Raw genomic sequence first — 7,509 nt, 5'->3', positions numbered from 1 at the left:
TGGGAAGAATCAACATTGTTAAAATGTCCATACTACCCAAAGCAATCTACAGATTTAATGCAATCCCTATTAAAGCACCATTGTCATACTTTAAAAATTTGGAAAAAATAGTGCTTCATTTTATATGGAATCAGAAAAAAAACTTGAATAGCCAATACATTACTCAGAAATAAAAACAAATCAGGAGGTATCACATTACCAGACTTCACACTATACTATAAATCTACAGTGATCAAAACAGCATGTTACTGGCACAGAAAACAGACAGGCCGATTTATGGAACAGAATAGAGACCCAGGAGATGAACCTGGCTGCTTATCATCATTTGATCTTTTATAAGCCTATCAAAAACATTCAGTGGGAGAAAGACTCCCTAATTAACAAATGGTGCTGGGTGAACTGGCCAGCGACCTGTAGAAGACTAAAACTGGAGCCCCCCACCTTTCATCATTAACAAAAATTGATTCTCAATATTAAAAGATTTAAACTTAAGACATGAAACTATAAAAATACTAGAAGAGAGTGCAAGGAAAACACATGAAGAAATTGGCCTGGGAGAATATTTTATGAGGAGGACCTCCTGGGCAATTGAAGCAACACCAAAAATACATTATAAAGCTTCTGCACAGCCAAGAGCATAATAAGTAAAACAAACAGACAACCTTCAGAATGGGAGAAGATTTTTGCAGGTTATGCTTCCGACAAAGGTCTGATAAGCAGAATCTATAGAGAACTCAAACTAATCAATAAGAAAAGAATAAATAAACCCATTTCTATGTTGGCAAGAGACTTGAACAGAAACTTCTATGAAGAAGACAGGTGCATGGCCTATAAACACATGAAAAAATGGTCATCATCTTTAATCATCAAAGAAATGCAAATCAAAACCAGTTTGAGATGTAATCTAACTCCAGAAAGAGTAGCCCACATAACAAAATCTCAAAACTACAGATGTTGGCATGGATGCAGAGAGAAAGGAACACTTCAACACTGCTGGTGGGAATGCAAGCTAATACAACCTTTTTGGAAAGAAGTTTGGAGAATGCTCAAGGAACCAAAAGTAGACCTACCATTTGATCCTGCAATTCCTCTACTAGGTATATACCCAGATGATCAAAAATCATTTTAATACCCAGATCATCAAAAATCATTTTACAGGGCAGTGCCTGTGGCTCAGTGAGTAGGGTGCTGGCCCCATATACCAAAAGTGGCGGGTTAAAACCTGGCCCTAGCCAAACTGCAGCAAAAACATAGCCAGGTGTTGTGGCAAGCACTTGGGAGGCTGAGGCAAGAGAATCAGCTAAGCCCAGGAGTTGGAGGTTGCTGTGAGTTGTGTGACACTGCCATAGCACTCTACCAATAAAGTGAGACTCTGTCTCAAAAAAAAAAAATCATTTTACAACAAAGACATTTGCACCAGAATGTTTATTGCAGCCCAATTAATAATTTCAAAGATATGGCAACAGCCCAAGTGCCCATCAACTCATGAATATATTAACAAATTGTGGTATATGTACACCATGGAATACTATACAGCCATAAAAAAGATGGAGACTTCACATCTTTTATGTTTACCTGGATGGAGCTGGAACATATTCTTCTTAGTAAAGCATCTCAAGAATGGGGGGGAAAGTATCCAATGTACTGAATACTACTATGAAGTCAATATATAATCACCTACACATTCATACAAATGGTAAAATATTAACTACAGTCCAGAAAGTAGGAGGGAAGAAGACAGAGAGGGGAAGGTAGGGGGAAGGTTGGAGGAGGGAGGACATTTGTCGGGACCTCACCTAACGTGCATAATGCAATGGTACATTTCAAAACCATTAAGAAAAGAATGTAGAGTGGCACCCGTAGCTCAGTGGATAGGGCGCCAGCCACATACACCAAGGCTGGCAGTTTTGAACCCAGCCCTGCTAAAACAACAGTGACAACTGCAACAACAACAACAAAAAATAGCTGGGCATTGTGGTGGACACCTGTAGTCCCAGCTACTTGGGAGGCTGAGGCAAGAGAATCACTTAAGCTCACAAGTTTGAGGTTGCTGTGAGCTGTGACGCCACAGCACTCTACCAAGTGTGACAGCTTAAGACTCTGTCTCAGAAAAAAGAAAAGAGTGTAATTGTCTTACCACAACAAATAAGAAAGCAAGGTGATGGATGTGGTAATCACACAGTTCGATGTAAGCATTTCACATTGTATATCAAATCAATACACTGAACCCCATAAATGCATCAATGTACACAGTTATGATTTAAGGAAAAAAAAAGAGGGCGGCACCTATGGCTCAAAAGGGTAGGGCACCAGTCCCATATGCCAGAGGTGGCAGGTTCAAACCTAGCCCCAGCCAAAAACTGCAAAATAAATAAATAAATAAAATAGTCTTAACTTAAAAACTTAAAAATTATTTGAAAAAAAAAAAGAAAATGGGAGAGAGAATAAATAATTTTTCACCTGTCATGTTCACTTCCAATTTTGGTTTCACATTTAAGTTTCTAATGATTAAAGACTGTTTCCTGTTTCTTAATATCAGTTTCAGAAAGTTATAAGGATTAATATAATCCCCAACCCCCCCCCCAAATACAGCAGGTGCTCGGTGAGTGCTCAGTCCCTCTCCTTTCCTCAGTACAACAAAGTCAACTCCATGTGTGAACTCTGGCATCGTCCAGCCTTCTCCCACATGTCCCATCCCCGTCTCAGTCCCTCACGGACACAGAGGCACACAGCTCAGCCTGGTGTTTTTGAGGACTGTAAATCACTACACGAGGAAATTCAGGGGTGAGGGACCTTCAAGGGCTTTGTCATTTCCCCACAGGGAACTCACCAGAAGGGGCCTTCCTCCCTCGCAGCTCTAAATGGCGCCGTCTCTGGGGTCTCATGGTTTGGCTCATCTCAGTTCTTCCCTCCACACGGCCCGTTCAGTCCTCCTGCTCCTGACCTCTCAGCAACATGTCCCCCAAGTGCATGGCCTGATCCCTGGTCCCCACTTCACGTTTTACCTCACGACAACTCTTCAGGAGTGGAGAAGCTGTCGGCACGATCTTGAATTATATGGTTCAAACCCAAAATGACTTTAACGTTTGCTCTTTTCTGAGACCTACCTGACAGATTTTATAAGCCCAGTGTAAATGAAGCAGGATCTCAGAGTCATTATCTTTTTTTTTTGTTTTTGAGACAGAGTCCCCCTCTGTCACCCTGGATAGAGTGCAGTGGCGTCACAGCTCACAGCAACCTTACACTCTTGAACTCAAGCGATCTTCCTGCCTTAGCTTCTTTTTTTTTTTTTTTAAGATATTTCATTTTCTCCTGTTGAGAGAAAGATTTGAGAACAATATACTTTTGTTTAGTCTGGGGAAGAAAGGAAGGGAGCTGGGATGTATTTATTTCACTATTTTGAAAAAGGCATTTAAAGCCAGGGCTCCGTACATAAAGAGATGCCTCCAGTAACTGAAAAGGATGAAGCTCGGCACATTTAATGTCAGAATCTGGCAAACTTCTAAAGGTTGGTTTCCAAATCTCTGCCCTAGACTCATTTATTTCTCTCAGTGCGTGGGGACCAGGGAGCCGGTGGACTGGAGCAGGGAGATGGCTAACTGGGCAGCAGCACGGCTCATCTCTCAGCTGGCAACCCCTGAAAGCTTTTTAAATCCTAAACAGCCACTGGCCTTCCCAGGCTTCTTTGCCGCCTTCTGACTGATGTCTGCAACAGACCCTCCTGCCTGTTTTGATGCACCTAAAAGCTCTGCCCACTGACAACAGCAGCAAAGACACCCAGTGCAAACCATCAGGGCACACACAACCAGCCTTTTAATAGCCCAGGACATTTCCTGGTGTCCCTGTTTCTGCCTAATGGGAAAATCCTGTTTTCATCTTGGACCACAATAGGGAAGTTGTTCATCTTGTGCAAGTCAGTGAAATAGAATAGTCCGTCCATTTGCAGCAGGCGTAGAAAGAGCCCTGAAAGACCTCTGCGCTGGAAAAAGGCAGAACCAGGGAGCTGCACAAACGGAGGGGTGCCCTGGCTCATGTGGATTAGCAGCAGTCTTTTCTCAGAGCCATTTCGGAGGGAGCAAATCGCCTTAGCAACAGTGAAATGAAAGAAAAAATTGATATTTAAAACATCAATTCTCAACTCTGGCTACACACAAAATCACCTGGGGAGATTTTTAAAAATAGAAATGCCTGGGTCCCACCCCTGGAGTGTTTGCATCTTTTTAAGAACTCCAACCGGGTTGCTAATGCACAGCCAGGATTGCCAAGATTGAGAACAGCTGACCGGGAACGTGGAGGAGGTTTATAAAAAGAGATTGTAGATCAGGACTCTGTTTGCAGAAAGAAACCTCCCAGAGCAGACTGAACAATGAAGATCGGGAGACCTCAGACAGCACAGGAGAGGAGCCACATCCGGGGCTGGCTCCTTACTTGGGAATTTGGATTTTGTATCAAAACCCTGGTGTGATCCTATACAGTTTATTGTATATTCCCAGGTCAGTTAACTGTTCAGCAGAGTGTCCCAGCTGAGCCAAACCTGCAAAGTCTAGCGCCTGACTCCTCAGGGCACAGTCCTTAGGCCAGCAGAGCCTCAGCTCCATCCCAGGCCTGCTGGTCTGCTCTTCCTTGAATGAAATGTATGGGAGGACATTGCCCTGGACTTAGCTCCTGCCCCAGGCCTGAGAGACCAGAATGGAGTCACTTGGGCAATAATAAGGCTCCTGGTCAGACCAGCAGCAAGGGCAGCAGGACCAGAACTGTCCTTACCTAGATGTGCCTGGCACGTAGCAGGCGTGAATGGGGGACACCACTGGGGGCTTCTGGCGTGAGTGGAGGACACTCTGTAGGGGAGCCTGGCAGTATAGAAAGGGAGATGGCACAAGGAATCATGAGGAAGTAAATACGAATTTGTGACCTATCTGTACTTGCAGACACTCTAGTGTGAGTGTCATCCTACCCCAAATAAAATCATTTTGCTGTCACCATGAGGTCCAAGGCAAAGAATTTCCAAGTGTTGTCACCATTAAAAGATTCCTGGAGCATGTAGACCCTCACGTGACCGCTACTGCCAAAATTATTGTCCCCCAAACTCGTTATCCTAAAAATTGGTAAAGAAAAAAACCAAGCACTTAACTGCTGTGTCTATATGAACCCTGCCTCAAAGTAACCAAATAGTCGAAGGGAAAAAGTTCTGTACAGGAAAAGCCCAGCTAATAACTGGTAGGATGATAAGCTCTCATCACTTGTCGGCCCTAATGAAGTAAAGGTTTGGCAAGTGGTCTTCAACCTCGACTGCACATGAGAATTACCTGTGGGAGCCTTAAGCACATGGATGATGACTGCGTCCCACCCCACAGACGCTGGGTTGACTTGCCAAGGGCCGGCCTCACAGTGGTATGTGGGGAGGGTTAGAATCTCCCCAGGTGATCCTAGTAGCAGGCCAGGTTGTGACTACCGATGTCGGCAACGCCCACCAACAGCTGTTAGAGTGATTAGATAGAAAAACAGTGTTCAGGGAAAGATGGATCAGGTGGGTAACAGCTATACCCACTGACCAACTGTAACTGTGATTGGTTACAGTAGGAAGTAGCCAACACCCTCTATAAAGTATTCTTGTCAAAAAGTCAACCCAAATGTAATCGAGCCTCTTAATTTAACTACCACTTGCAGGAACCAAAGAACAGGTTAAAGGGCATCCTCAAGATGCATTCGGCAAAATCCAGAATGGAGAAAGTCTACAGGACAAATAATCCATTCTCTTCAACAAACAAAGTGTAAGAAAATTTTTAAAAAGAGGGAAACTGCAGATTAAAAGAATCTTCAAAAAAAAAAAAAAAGACATAGCAATGCAATGTATGGACTTGAATTGAATGCTGATTTGAACTAACCAACAATTTCTTTTTTTAATTTTATGAGACAAAGAAACCTGAATATTGCTAGATATTAGATGATGTTAAGACATTTATGTTAATGTTTGAGGTCAGCAAACCTTTTCTATAAAGCCCACAAAATAAATGCTTCAGAACAGTCTCCGTTGCAACGACTCAACCGTGTAGCTACCACCTGAAATACACAAATGCTCCAATGAAATGTCACTTATAAAGAAGGTGACTGGGTGGGTGTGACCCTCTCTGTTTCAGAGATAAAGAGCTTATGGACGAAGGTATACAATAGGTGGATTTTGCATCTAAGGAGGGGAATGTAAGTTGCAGCGTGAGTGCAACCGGATTGGTCGGTTGATAATTAGCTGAGAACAGGAACATGGGAGTTCGTGATACTGGTTCTCAAAGTGTGGTCCCTGGACAGCAGAGTCAGCATCACCCGGAAACTTGTTAGAAAAGCAAATTTCTGGCCCCACCTTAGACCTCCTGAAACAGAAATGCAAGGGGGGCGGGTGTCCCAGCAACCTGTTTTAACAAGGCCTCTCAGTGATTCCAGTGCACTAATGGTATCCTTCTCCCTCCCTCTCTCTCTGTACTCTCCTATATATTTGAAATCTTTTATAGTAAAAGGGTTTTGTTTTAATCTGATTCCTAAAGTGGACACACCAGTCTCTTTCAGGAAATATCAGTTGCTTTAGTTGGACTTTGATATTTTGCTGTAGCAGAGGAATTTAAAAATTCAAGTGAAACAACCTCTTCAGAAATGCTTGAGTCTATTACCTAACTCAGAACAAATTACTAGCACACACACATTTTTTTTATAGTCTGGGAGGGGAGTTAACAAATTATTATTATTAAAGCAGACTCTAAACCACCAAAATTTTTTTCTGTATGCACTATCAGTTGAATATCTTTATCAATTTTTCAGGGGAAAAAAAAAATAAGTTATTCCGACTGAAAACACCTCTGTTATTGAGAGCATGTTTTCCTAACACTCTACTTTGTCTTCTGTAGCAATCAGATATTCCTTTCTAGATTTTGTGGCATTTTAACAATGTTTACAATATTTATTATGATACCTTGGATTAATTTGAAATGAAAAATGCGCCAACTTTCTTAACCTCATCATAACCTTTTTATTATGCCCGTGAATAGTTTGCGATCGTTTTGGAAACGAGGTATGTGGAGCACTTCTTCATCATTCTTTAAAAGTTATTCTAGCTATGATAGAAGGTATTACAGAATGAAGATGCTGTCTGTGTAGCAGAATGGTCTGTAACATGCCATTCTGTCACACAAATTGACTACAGATATTCTCGTCTCCTATAACTGAGCCCTTCTGTACCAAGATCTAAGGGTCTCAATCACTCATTCTAAAACTACTGATAATGACAAGAAATCTAGAGGCGGCACTCCAAACATCACATATCTTATCTAATATCACATCGGCAGAGGGTACATCATTTCTGCTTCTTGATCTGATCTGCCTAAACGCCTTCAGTCTGCCAGGACTGCCATGCACTATCGAAAGCTGGCATTTTTATTTTAAGTGTAAGGCGCCAGCCACATACACCTAAGGTGGTGGGTTCGAATCCCCAGCCCGGACCTGCCAAAACAACAATGACGGCTG

The sequence above is a fragment of the Otolemur garnettii genome, unplaced genomic scaffold (assembly GCF_000181295.1).
Source record: "Otolemur garnettii isolate 467f Iridium unplaced genomic scaffold, OtoGar3 scaffold00043, whole genome shotgun sequence".
In the NCBI taxonomy this organism is placed as follows: domain Eukaryota; kingdom Metazoa; phylum Chordata; class Mammalia; order Primates; family Galagidae; genus Otolemur; species Otolemur garnettii.
The sequence above is the reverse complement of the archived record's forward strand: the minus strand, read 5'-3'. Positions refer to the sequence as shown.